General features: G+C 33.9%; 1 protein-coding gene across 1 annotated transcript in view; it reads left to right on the forward strand.

Moving 5' to 3' along the window:
- Positions 1-15,304, forward strand: part of LOC144451414 (neuronal acetylcholine receptor subunit alpha-10-like) — an 80,550-nt gene that overhangs the window by 51,542 nt on the left and 13,704 nt on the right. The window lies entirely within an intron of this gene.

Below are 15,304 nucleotides of genomic sequence, written 5' to 3' on the forward strand. Positions count from 1 at the left end.
AGTATATTAACCATGCAAATAACACAAATAGAGGATATGGTGGGTATATGTACTATGTAAATAACACAAACAGTAGATATGGAGAGTATATTAACCATGCAAATAACACCAATAGTGGATATGGTGGGTACATGTACTATGTAAATAACACAAATAGTAGATATGGAGAGTATATTAACCATGCAAATCACACAAATAGTGGATATGGTGGGTACATGTACTATGTAAATAACACAAATAGTAGATATTGAGAGTATATTAACCATGCAAATAACACATATTGTGGATATGGTGGGTACATGTACTATGTAAATAACACAATAATTGATATGGAGAGTATATTAACCATGCAAATAACACAAATAGTTGATATGGAGAGTATATTAACCATGCAAATAACACAAATAGTAGATATGGAGAGTATATTAACCATGCAAATAACACAAATAGTGGATATGGTGGGTATATGTACTATGTAAATAACACAGATAGTAGATATGGAGAGTATATTAACTATGCAAATCACACAAATAGTTGATATGGAGAGTATATTAACCATGCAAATAACACAAATAGTGGATATGGTGGGTACATGTACTATGTAAATAACACAAATAGTAGATATGGAGAGTATATTACCCATGCAAATAACACAAATAGTGGATATGGTGGGTACATGTACTATGTAAATAACACAATAATTGATATGGAGAGTATATTAACCATGCAAATAACACAAATAGTGGATATGGTGGGTACATGTACTATGTAAATAACACAAATAGTTGATATGGTGGGTATATTAACCATGCAAATAACACAAATAGTGGATATGGTGGGTACATGTACTATGTAAATAACACAATAATTGATATGGAGAGTATATTAACCATGCAAATAACACAAATAGTGGATATGGTGGGTACATGTACTATGTAAATAACACAAATAGTTGATATGGTGGGTATATTAACCATGCAAATAACACAAATAGTGGATATGGTGGGTACATGTACTATGTAAATAACACAATAATTGATATGGAGAGTATATTAACCAGGCAAATCACACAAATAGTAGATATGGAGAGTATATTAACCATGCAAATAACACAAATAGTAGATATGGAGAGTATATTAACCATGCAAATAACACAAATAGTGGATATGGTGGGTATATGTACTATGTAAATAACACAGATAGTAGATATGGAGAGTATATTAACCATGCAAATCACACAAATAGTTGATATGGAGAGTATATTAACCATGCAAATAACACCAATAGTGGATATGGTGGGTACATGTACTATGTAAATAACACAAATAGTAGATATGGAGAGTATATTAACCATGCAAATAACACAATAATTGATATGGAGAGTATGTGTACTATGTAAATAACACAAATAATTAATATGTGCATGTACCATGCAAATAACACAATAGTTGATATGGTGAGTATATTAACCATGCAAATAACACAAATAGTAGATATGGTGGGTATATGTACCATGCAAATCACACAAATAGTTGATATGGTGGGTATATGTACCATGCAAATCACACAAATAGTTGATATGGTGGGTATATGTACCATGCAAATCACACAATAATTGATATGGAGAGTATGTGTACCATGCAAATCACACAAATAATTAATATGTGCATGTACCATGCAAATAACACAATAGTTGATATGGTGAGTACATGGAAACATTCACAATTGTATATGAATATTGTATGCCGGTTTATAAATCATGTCAAAATATGACTGAATTAGTTTCTTTCATTTAACCTATTGGAATACGTAGTTTCTCAGAATGGATTACGTAGTTATTTTTCCCGTTCAGATCGTAACATAGCTTTGTGGCGAGCAAGCCGTGGAAATAAACCAACACGCGTTATATTTCCATTTCAAATACTCATAAACATAAATATAAACAGTAATGTCTTAAATTATAATTCAATTATGATATTATGATATGATTTTGTTTCTATGTCACCAAACATGTTAAAACATCGGCGTGACGGCGTGGGAACATCCTGAAAGTTTGTCATCTTGTCATCTATTAAGGTTCGACCCAACACTCAATAATTTACACCATCTTATGAGACTAAAGTGTACACATCATTCTATAAATGGAGGCATAAGTAGACAGAGACCACCTCCATATAGACAAACAAGTCCTATAGGTCATTTGTCATATCGTGGTAATCCTAGCAGTCGTTAATGGATCTATACTGTATCCGGGAATCTTTGTGTTAACACTATAAATGACCAAACATCATTCTAAAGCCATTTTCGTATCGTAAAACGACGTTTAATTGTCTTGGATTGAGTCCATTTTATCCAGAACAACAGACAGTGATTGCGCCCCTTCTTTGAAATGTCTTGAAGATGTTAAATTAAAAACATTAGGATTTTCAAAAATGATTATGACCGGATTAAAGATGCTTTTTTCGATTTCCTGTTCCATCTAAAAAGGGTCATTTTGCTAGTATAAAGCTTTATTCACTTTCATCTTTTATTAATTGACTTTCAAATACAAAAGACTTAATGAGATTCATATTGAAATTGAGATTTGCACAAAGTCATAGGCATTAGTTCAATTTAAAAATGCATATGTAATTATGAGAGAAAAATGAATAGTTCTAGCCCAAATATTTGAGTTATGAAGAACTGGATCCAGACAGAATCGCGGTGTAAAATGGTGATGATTTCCTTGCCGAATAATTTTACCTTAATATCTTAAATTTCTACATCATATTGTAATCTGAGTGTCATACCTCTTTGTCACTTCGTGTACAATGAGAAACTCTAGAATAGATCAAAATCGTTAGGTTTAAAAACAAACCATTTCCCTAAACATTCAGATGTCCCAATGGCGTAGTGTCTGTCTTTAATTCATGACTGTTTTGTGTTATCTTAGAATACGAGTCATCGACACGAAACATGTATGTGCATTTTGAAGTTTCATTGATTGATCTGTCCAGGTTCACAGTCATTGGGAGATAATGTACCCAGAAGGGTCTGGGTATATTTTTATTTACTTCAACCCTGTCAAGCAGAAATCTAACCTAAGTTCCTAAGGTTTGTTATACGATACATAGTGAATAGCCACTTTCCAATATCAAATATTTAGCTACAAAAGAATAGATTGCATTTGCACAAAAGTTAAAGTTGCGCAAGCAGATAGGATATCCAAAACTCCTCGACAAGAACCGTAGGATGATGTCACCAGAGACACCAGTGTCCCTAGAAAATATCTTTAAGGATGTAATTACACTTAAATGATACCTTGACTTTTTAAACCGAGGTTAGGGTTTGTCTGAAATTGCGGCTGGAGACCAACTGATACTTTAGTAAACAACTATCTGAAACTCAAATGAGGATGTCAAAATCTCCCTGGTGAGCAACTAGGCAACTTAATTTAATCGAAGAGGGAGTACTCTGGCTAACCATATCAAGTACTGATGTCAATATAGACTTACGAATCGTGGAGTTTGGAAACATTACCCAAATGGAGCACCCCTTGATTGATATAATTGATTGGATACGTATCCAGTTAAGCCTTCAAGAGATGACTGGTTGCAACTTTATTTACGGAAGAAATTCTAAGAATGGCTTAAAGCTTCTTTTATATGGTGGTCGATACACCATTCAACCTGAGAAAGCGGATAGTCTTTCCAATTACTCATGATGATCTTACATAGGAATTCATATTGTTAATCCGGTTTTTTTTCCCAAGAGGGCTCAAGTATTCTCCATCAATTTGAAAATGCATACATAAGGCACAGAATATTCCGACGTATCTCAGAGGTCAATATTGTCACTGTTCAATGTATTCAATGTAGAAACCAGTAATCCGTTATACTACAAATTTGTCAATTTAAACAATAGCTTACAATCAAAATACTCTTTTTATTGTTGTAGTTGTTTTAACAGTATTGCATTGTATTGTATTGTATTGTATTGTGTTGTGTTGTGTTACATTGTATTGTATTGCATTGCATTGCATTGCAATGTGTTTTGTGTCGCATTGTGTTGTGTTCATGTTCTTGTTTTTATTGCAACAGTTATTGGAAGAAATGGGTCGATAGGAGATTACACGAGTTCTTTATTTTAGAAAGACAAATTTCAATAAAAGTACTCTATCAAATGCAATATTTTTTATATGCACACCATACAATTAACCTTATGATGTATATTTTTGTTTTGTTTATTGAACTGATCTGAATGGATATTATTTTCCTTGTGTAACATAACTTTTGTAACTCTGAATGTAGATCTTTAAAGTAAAGTAAAAATGAATCAATTTATCCAACACATTAGCTGACTGTTGGACTTATATATCCTTCGTTTAAGTATATCAAAGTATACAGCTCTGTTACAATAATATGGGCTTTGTCATCGTTGTTATTCAACCTTACAACTCCAAAGTTAGACTTTCTGTACAAGTATATATATATATATAAAGCTAAATTGAGTAGCTTTTCACACTTCGTTACCGATTATTCACTTGTTAGAAGCAACTTACTGTTGAATGGACTTCAAGGTAATCAACAGGCCTGCATATTCTAGTCAAATTGACAGACTGAGTGTCGACGTATATCCATTAACTTATAGTCTGAAATTATGAAGACAGTTTGAGCTAAAAAGTGTGTTTTAACACCACAGAAAACCATGCATTTCCTATAAAACACAGAAAACTAGGCATTTCCTATAAAATACAGAAAACCATGCATTTCCTATAAAACACAGAAAACCAGGCATTTCCTATAAAACACAGAAAACCAGACATTTCCTATAAAACACAGAAAACTGTTTCATTAAATATACAGTCAGTTGGCTTAAGAAGATTAGACGTATATCTAACAATTCTCATTGTTTTTAAAAATTATTAAAAAAAATATAATTATAATATGAATTGTAAGAATTGTGGAATGATAGATTCCTTGTAACACATATAGACAGTATGAATTGTAAGAATTGTGGAACGATAGATTCCTTGCAACACATATATCTTTAGACTGTTGTCAAGTGAAGAAGCTCTGACTTACGATTTCTAATATTATTAATCAACATTCGTAAAGACATGTTAAGTGTATCAAATGCAGTTATTATCTTTAATTGTAACTTTCAGGTTAACCCGAACAAATATTCAGAAAAGACGAATCTATTCTTGACCTTTTTATCTTATATGGCAAGTGACCCATAAATATACATAAATACATAAATATTGGGTACTGGAAAATAAAATACCTTTACAAACTATGCTAAGAAGTAAATATAATATGCGATTAACATCGAACAAGAGATGAAACAGAATGAAGCAAGGTTAGCAACATTTCATAACATTTTGAACTTCTTGTAACATGGTTGTTTTCTTTTTTGCATCTGTAAGTGATCAATTCACTGTATTTTAATGAAAGAGAAAAAAAGTAAGGCTACATACTAAACAACATGTTTGACTGAAGCATACATTTACTTGCATAGTCAAAAAGGAAATATAAATGGCAAACGTTTTTATGACATCAAAAGAACGAGCGTCATTTTAGTCCAAGTAATTAAAACTCGGTTCTTGTGTACATCAACTTTACAACAAGGGAATACTAGAGAAAGGAAACGAGGACATTTCGACGACATGATTAAGTATTTATGGCAGTATCTTTTATCCATTTTGCTTTTTCCAAGCTAGTAGTCTTGTTAGAATAATTTAAATTTGATTCAACCTGACAACTATCAAAAAACATTAAAAGAGACCGAATCTGACGTTCCTCTTAGGCAGGAAAAGCAATATGTTTTCATCATCACTTAGTGTCATGTAGTCTTCCAGAAATTGAAACAATACTTTTATTTGGTGTGTAGTAACTAAATGTCTCCTTTTGATGACCATTTGGCAGTTTAATAATAAACGAAACATTAGAATTCTGAGATAAGAAATATGCCACTATTAGGGGAAGCAATGACATATGCAGACAAACTTTCAGAGTTTCAGAAATATTCAAATACGCTATTTGCATGATCATGTTCGTGATCTAATGATCATGTGTTGCAACGTAGGATACAATAAACACAGTGCGAGGCATACTAATAGAGACGCTTCTGTGTCATACACTACGCTTTCAGTTCAAGGCATCATTCCCACTTACATCACTCGGAGCACTATTTAATTTTAGGTGGACTGGAAAGGTAAAACCGAAATTAAAGAAGACATTGTTAAAGTTCTCGAGCCATAGCGAGTTAAGTGAGGATACATTGGATATGTGCCTGTAGCGATCAGAAATTTGATAGCACTATTTACAATGTATCTTGTAATTAGACCATGTATCCACATAGTTGTAACATATTTTCCTCGAAACATATTCCACAAACTTCTAAATAACTTTAAATTCAATGAAGAATCACTTTAAATTTAAGCTATTTAATATTCTGTTTACGTTACTCCCTGCTCACATACGTACATAGGTCTAGCAAAACCCTGCATATAGCACCTTTCGTCCGATAAGAATACAATACTATTACGTATATATACAGAAAGGCATTCGTCAGTTAAAGATATGTTTGCTGCATCCCTGGTTTATGTACACTCATATTTCAAAGATATCGCTGAACACATAAATATGGGATTAGGAATTCTACCCTGTATCTACTGTGACGGCTTAAATATTGTGACCTTTGTACAAGAGTATTGTTGTCAACCATCCATCCATCAGTGAAGATCGTGATGTAATGACCCAATGGTCTAGCACTAAAAATAGATTCGTAACAACACGCTTTATGCCAGACTGTGAGTTCTCAGGTATAAAACCTCGCGAGACTTGTAGTGGTAGAGAAGCACATTAAAAACAAAGTAATGATTGAACACTGCTACCAATATTTTGGAATTCGAAAACGTTCACGTTCAGATACGCAACATCGTAATCAATAATCGTGACAATGTTGATATTGAAGTGGCCATATCGTAATTATTCCCGATTTTTAATTTATAAAACAATTTTATTATGGCGTCCTACTAATGATAAATTAAAACTCCAAAATAAATACTCAATCCCCATCCATTTAGCTACTTTAATCACATTGTGTGTCTGTGTACGTGTATGTGTATGTATGTATGTGTGTGTGTCTGTGTCTTTCTGTGTGTCTGTGTATGTGTGTGTGTCTGTGTCTGTGTCTTTCTGTGTGTCTGTGTATGTGTCTGTGTCTGTGTTCATACACATAATATGTAATATCCATATACATATCTTCCAATATATGCTATTTTGGTTACTTGAAATCTTGTCCGAATTCATTCAGGGTGCCTACAGAGCATTACCCCACACGACTAATCCATTGTCAATTTAGAATGACACTGACATGAACTTTGATTGATATTAATTCAAATTAAATTAAATTCAATCTGGACAATAGTTAATTAATCTGTCTGTCCTATAATAACAGTCAATGCAATCTTCTATGTGTCACAAATACATCCATTACGAAAACTAACTAAAATATGGAAGCTTAAGGTCGAAGGCCGACTCAGTAAAAAAAAAGTCTGATGTAAACCTCGTATACATACAGTGACAATTAAAATTATATACAACATGGCGAGTGATAATGAGGACAAAATTAAGAATTAAGAATAGATCTTAATTATTTCAGATATATGTGATATAGTTATTGATATTAAACCATATTTTTGTTCATTCATTATCGACATATGGGAAATGTAGGTTTTAGTAGAAATGTTAATAACAAATACAAGTACAAAATTGTAACCAGGCTATCTCCAGCTTTAAGAATAACATACGATATAAAAGTAAGTAATTGTATGCATAGTTGTGAAGCAATGCGCAGATGGTATGTAAATTCATGACCCATTAATAGAAGATAATACTTCTTGCTATATCCGGGAACGTAAAGGCACCTCCTAAATCATCTCTACTCTATATGCCTTAATGAAATGTATTACATATAAGTAAAAGTATTCTATCTATCTATCTATCTATCTATCTATCTATCTATCTATCTATCTATCTATCTATCTATCTATCTATATATACATGTATATATATATATATATATATATATATGCATACTTGCGTTTCAGTTCTGCATTTAAATGCACTCTATGCGATACTTAAAAGTGAATGGGGTTTTAAATGATTGAATAAGAATCAAATAACTGAGATACAGGAGCTACGACAACACCAATATACTAACCATGCTTGATTGTGCCATGAAGCCATTATGCCGTTGTGCCAAAGAAACCATTTCTGGTCGCTTAATTTGAGATGGTTCATATTTTTCTTTGATGTAATGTCGTAGTGATAATATTTAATAGTTAATATTTCATATTCATGTATGTTACAATTTACTTTACATCCTCTAAGTCTAAAAGTCATTTACAAATAAATCAATATATGTAAATGACATATCTAGCGTACATAACTAAACACGAACTGTGTATTGTTTTAACGAGTTATTATCAAGGTTAAGGTCACGCACAAATGATTTCTAATACTCCCTCCCGGAATACCTGGGATAGGCTTTTAAATGTATGCATGCACCATAGTTATAATTAAATGTAATGTTATACCCTACCATCAGTACTTATTTTTTGCTATTTTTAATTTTGCCATGCGGTGTCGATATTTTACCGTTACCAAGAACCACTATCAACTTTGTAATGATTATAACTAAAGGTAAACCCCTTAGTTGTGTTTTTTAAATGAATATTGTTTGATCGTTAATTGTTTAACCTATAGTGCATTGTTTAATATAATTAAGGTGAAAAACCTCCAAGGCAAACAGTGTTAATGTGGAGTCATAATGGGTGAATGATTAGCCTGACCGCCTTGGAATCTACAGGTTGCATGTTATGGAGTCACGATTGGTGAATGGCTTGGAATCTGCAAGTTGCAGGTTGTGAGGTCACGATGGGTGAATGGCTTGGAATCTACAGGTTGCATGATATGGAGTCACGATGGGTGAATGGCTTGGAATCTGCAGGTTGCAGGTTGTGGCCATGGAGTCACGATGGGTGAATGGCTTGGAATCTACAGGTTGCAGGTTGTGGCCATGGAGTCACGATGGGTGAATGGCTTGCAATCTACAGGTTGCAGGTTGTGGCCATGGAGTCACGATGGGTGAATGGCTTGGAATCTACAGGTTGCAGGTTCGAGCCCTGTCACTGCCTGCTGTTTGTTTGTAAGTGGCTAAAGTCCTTGGGCAAGATTTGAACCACGACTGTGCCCCAGTCAACCCAGCTGTATAATTGGGGACCTGGTAGGATGTAGGTTGCAATGTGAAGGCTTTAATCCCATTTTTGTAGCATATACAAACAATTATGGTCAACGCTTGTCCAATTCGGTTAATACAATCAACACCTTCTGCTCCTTTTTTTCTGATAAAAAAGCAACATCTCAAAACCTTGGATAACAATCATTGTTTTTCAGGGTTTTCACTTGTGAAGTGTAAGTTTTGAAAGCAAGTCACCAAAACATGAAAATCATGGTTTAAAATTTATCACATATACCAAGAAAATAAAAACCCAAAACAGATCAGAAGGTGTTAATCTAGAAAATCTTGGAGAAAGCGGTTGCAGAGTGGTAGCGAATCAGTGTCAGTTGCAGACTGGTAGGGAATCAGTGCCAGTTCCACAGTCCTGCACCGTTCGAAGGATTACCTGAAACAAAAATATGATTTGTCATTACCTGCATACCCTGATTTTGTGTGTAAATATCTGTATTTGTGTGTGTATGTGTGTGCATGCGCGCGCGCGTATGTGTGTGTGTGTGTGTGTGTGTGTGTGTGTGCGTGTTTATATTTTGTTGCTTATACATTTGTCTGTCCGCACATGTATCTTGTTTGTTTCTAATGGTGTAATTGTTTTGTTTATTTGTATTTTTGTTAAATGTATTTTGGTCTCTATATGTGTCGTTGATTGTGTGTCTGTGCGCGCGCACGTATGTGTGACTGTATAAGTAGTATTCAATACCCGACCTCGTAATACAGTATGTGAGCGAACACTTACAGATCATATAATTATGGATATTTTAATTGTGACCTTCTCAGACATATTGAAATAATTTTTTGTCGGCTTATAGCTACTGTACCCTCCTATGTATCAAGGAAACTTAAGCCATATTTCACTAATGTAAAATAGCTTACATTCTGAATATGTTTTTAAGAATCTTTTGTAATGCAGGGTCATGTCACCATATCTATAAAAGGAAGAAAAAAGCTTGCGTTGGCGGAGATATATATCCGTGTCTCTTTCTGACATTTGGAAGTATTTTACTATCTACAAAAAGTCAATGAACCAATAATAATTTTATATCCGTTAAAACACCTGCAGTATGTTAGAATACACAGCTAGGCATTCGATTCTTTTGTTTGGCATGTTAATGTACACGTATCTATTCAAAATAACATATAAGGAACATGTTTCACTTTTAAAAAGTAGTGAATAATAGTACACACCGTTGTGTATAATAATACCAGCACATTTGACAAAGATGTCCTTTATATCAACTGTTACAGGATCTGGTATGGTATAGTATGTACCCAAGCTAGCAGCATTTGCACAAGCTATCTAGTTTTATTATTATATCTAAACGGTGTTAAACAGTTGTGTCAAATGTTAATAATCAATGGTTATTCATGAAAATACACAGCACGTATGGTGCAACGGACTGTCAACATAAACGAGGTTGTAGTCGCATTTGTAAGGGTATTCGACTGGTAAGAACTCAGGTCATATAACAATATGTTATAGGCAGAAACAGCATGTGACACACCATTTGTAAATTTGAGAGAGCTAAGTTTTACTTGTAAACGTTTCACTTGTGCCATCTGTGAGTTTACGTAGACGTATTATCAAATATTCATTAAAGGTTTTCTGTACTCTTATAAATCAATATAATGAAATGTAAAGTACTTTTTAACCCCAGCCTCATGAGTCCTTCGTAACATGGTTAAGCTTATTTCAGTGAATGTTCGGACGCCATAGTTTAATGTTGATGTGTACTTTTTATCGGTGGACAATTTAAATTTACAAAAGATAGAAATTGGAGATTTTACCATAATTCAAACCTGACGAAATTTTCAAATATGTCAAAACATAAGTGACATCAGATATGTTAATATAAATTTAAATGTAAAATAGATAAAAGTATGTGAGTGTATATCCGTATGTCAATCATTCCAATGCAAATCGTCTCTATCGAAATTGCCAGGCTATCACACACTGCGAAAATCTACTGAAAAGTATTATACTTAACTTAACAACGGTAGCCCAAGCAACCAGTTCACTTTTATTGCTCAGGGATTGTGAAATTAAAACTGAACCTGTTGCTACTGGTAACAGGGACAATACCTGGAAGTTGTTGTTAACTGACGACTTTATTTTGGTTACAAGGAGAATTAATCAATTATGAATAACTCATTTTCAAGAACGGATTCTTACCAAAAATAACTGATCTCGACAGCTCAAAAAATACGGAACGTGCTCAAAATTTCACATCACTTTTACAAGCAATTTGTGATTTGAAATTAGTACAGCGATGTATACCCAATTCCAAAATGTTATTTACATTTAGTGACTAGTGTGTAGATTGAGTTGCTAACAATCTCTGGTGTATGCTTTACGGTGTCGAGGTTAGATCAAAATCAACCTTATACAAAGTGATAACACTAAATTATGTCGTTATGAAAAAGATACACGTTGGCAATGGATGATGGTTCACATTGTTAAAATAGTAACTTTTGTTTTGATATTCCTTGTTTCAGTATTTGTATGAATTATATTGTGATATATTCACTGGTAGGTTTAGACTACGTCATTATGGTAGATGTATGCGAGTGCCAACACCGAAACATACAAAAGACAAGTCGTATTGAAGCAAGTTTTGGCTGTACTTTAAAGGGGAATACAGGCTGTGTGATGTTTTGTATTGCATTGCTGTGCTTTGGTGATTTTGATGATATATAGAAAAGTCAGTTTTACTAATCCTACATAGTTCGACCGCTCTGAAATAGATTAATAAATCTGGGCAAATCTGTCTTTAAGAGCTCTTTTGAACACTTGAGCAAGGCATTTTGGGAAACAAATTGAAACCTCCTTGGTATTGTTTGTGCAAGAGCTCAAGAGGTGCGAAGCTACTAACTTTATTTATTTCCCATGATACTCTGGTGTACAGCAGATCTTATTTGAGTGAAATTTGCAAATTTCCATTGCCATGTTTTAGAGAAGCGGCGGGATACAAAGATGGTAGTAATAATTTATGTTTCATTGCCTTTTCCATAAATGAAGTAATGCAACTATAAGTTTATGTGACATATACGTGATGTATACATTGAGAGAGATATGGTGAACATTACACGGTAGCAACTTCGACACCAGTATTCACATTTAAGACCAACCGTTGAGCACATCTCTCTCTCTCTCTCTCTCTCTCTCTCTCTCTCTCTCTCTCTCTCTCTCTCTCTCTCTCTCTCTCTCTCTCTCTCTCTCTCTCTCTCTCTCTCTCTCTCTCTCTCTCTCTCTCTCTCTCTCTAATTCGCTCTTTCTCTCATATATTTCATTATTAGGCAGTCGATAATCAAGCTAATGTAGGAATATAGCCATATAGTAATATGCAGATTCTCAGAGTAAACTTACGGTATTGAAAACAATATTCAAGTACATGGTACATGAATACATGTTTTGAAATGTTGTGCCTCTGAATGGCCTGCTATTTATGTCCTTTATTTTCTCACCGTGGGAGGGAAAGTTTTCTCCCCTACCACACCATCCCCACTAGCGAGCATGGGGATGCTGTTTCTGACAAAAACAAAGATTGAAGGGAAAAAACTGCTGGCCGTGGGCCGTTATAGTTCAATACAATACATACACTCATTAACATTGAGACTAAAATGATACTCTTTCTGAAATGTTTATATTCCCTTAGTTGATTCACATACATTTCATAAGTAGACAGGGAATGCAATCTCACTTTTCTTTTAACGTAAATGTCAACGGTTCAAGGCGTAATGGTAATTATTTGCATATGTTCTTACCCAATCATAACTGCATTGACAAGTATGTAAAAACTAATGAAACATTGCGTCCCGCTGACAGTACAAAGTGCGTGCACCATTGTGATAATCTATTAAGTCATTTACATAAAAGGCTACATTTGATATGATGAATTTGATATAATTGTGATATTTCCATTGATATAATTATTGTTGTCAATGTTAGTAATCCTGTCCAGTTGTCACGCAAACATTTCAAGTCGATAACCACAACATTCTATGATTACAGGGACGTTTTATATAACTTACATTTTATGCCAAACTCTGATTTTCAAATTTTCACTTTGCTGAAAATAAAATCAGTTATTTAGAACTACATATCTAACAATTGTACTACAGATGTTTTGATCACGGGACTAGTTTTAACCTCCGAAAAAGACAGACTAACATTTTTTGTTAATTTTTTTAATGTTGTTATTAATAACATAACATTACAGCAAAAAGGTTTCATAAATCTTATTTTAAAATATTGAATCAGTGACTGTTTTACCAAAACAGAGTTTTCAGGTCAATACAATATATTTTAGTAGCCAAGCTATCGTTTTATTTGTACCTGTAGGAAAATGACGTGTAAATATACTGATGAGAGTCGCCGTCAGAGTTTTAAAATCCTAGCAAAATAACGTCATTGATCGATTGTAATACCAGGTTTGAATTCAATCAGTGGCAAGTGATGGTTAGGTACACATCAGTAAATAGAATACTGTGAGTACCTTTTAATATGTACAAAAAATTACATCCCAAAAACTTACAAACTCAGTTTGTGCCCCTTTAACTCATAAGAAAGGTACAATTCACCACGATATCAACAATAACATTTTTATAGTGATCTCATTGTTTTCATTACCTTGAGTACAGACAAGATGCTATGCTAGGGTTTTTTTCAATTGAGTCCAATGCGCAATGCATTGAACTAGAGAACCGTCTTTACATCGTGATCAAATGCCAGATGGTTGAGTTTGACTATATTCCTGTCTTAAGTGTCTGCGATGTTATCTTCACTCGGATATAAATGTTCAGCGGTCAATTATGAGCAGCTGCAGTATCACTGTGTGTATACATGAATACAATACATACAATGATCGTTGTACTATTAACGTCCAACGATTTACAAACTAATGACAATGGGGTAAAGAAAAGATTCTGTATATCAAGTGGAAAGCTAGACAGTCAAATGTCCCACCTCCGGAAGCGTTGTGTTGTATGCTCCTTATAATAGTTTTCGCTCTATTCAATTATTCAGTGACTTGGATAACGCAAATAACGCAGGTTAATTTGCTTCTTGGACGTAATCTAACCCGATTACAAACGACGTGTCTTGTCGACACGAGTACAGAGCACCTGTCATCGTATCAATTGTAATATCTCTATTGAAGCATAGTTGATATAAAGGAAGGACTGTGTGTGTCAGAAAGATGTTCACCGCTTATTCTGCGGAATTTTCAGGGTCATAATTAGTGTATTGATTTTACATATCCCATCTCCGGTGGCACGCCTAAAGCCTGTGTTCCGGGTCAGTATAATATTGACGAGGGAAGTCCGCAAACATAAGTTGAATTAATCGGTTTTGTAACTCGCCAATTTATTTTACGAAAGTTGCGAGAATTCCGTGTTAAGTGTTCTATTTCAGAACGATTTTAGACATATTAGAACGAAGTGTACGATGTTCATTTGTTGTTAATTACCACACTCCCTCTCAACAACAAATATTGATACATGCTGTACTGCCTCCTTTTCCCTGCATGATAATCCTGCCATTAAAGTTAGGAGATGAATGTTACTTTGTAAAGCGTGAACACTTATTACAACAATAATTCACAACTTAAGTACTCAATCTGTGAAGTTAATACATCCCTCTCTACGAATTAAATATGGCGGCACAATATGAACAGCGTGTGAACATATTGATGGAAATCATCTATATAATTTGAATATGTTCCATATAGTAACAAGAAGAATTCTGTTAACAAATTTCGAATGGAAAATGTGTTTAAAAAACGATTTGTATCCTGTTTTGTCTTTCAAAGTTAACCAACTAACTTGGGATATGTAAAATGTCTATACTGGAGTAACCAGTGCTCAATACATATGTATGTAGAACGGTATAAATAACACAGTATCAAGTAAGATACAAGGAGCTGTACGCGTTACACAGTGCATGATCGCAACAGCGTGAAGCACTGTGTAACAGCTCCTGATTGCTTGTACATTGCTTGTGATATTATATATATATATATAT

Source organism: Glandiceps talaboti, chromosome 21 (genome assembly GCF_964340395.1).
Source record: "Glandiceps talaboti chromosome 21, keGlaTala1.1, whole genome shotgun sequence".
Taxonomy (NCBI): domain Eukaryota; kingdom Metazoa; phylum Hemichordata; class Enteropneusta; family Spengelidae; genus Glandiceps; species Glandiceps talaboti.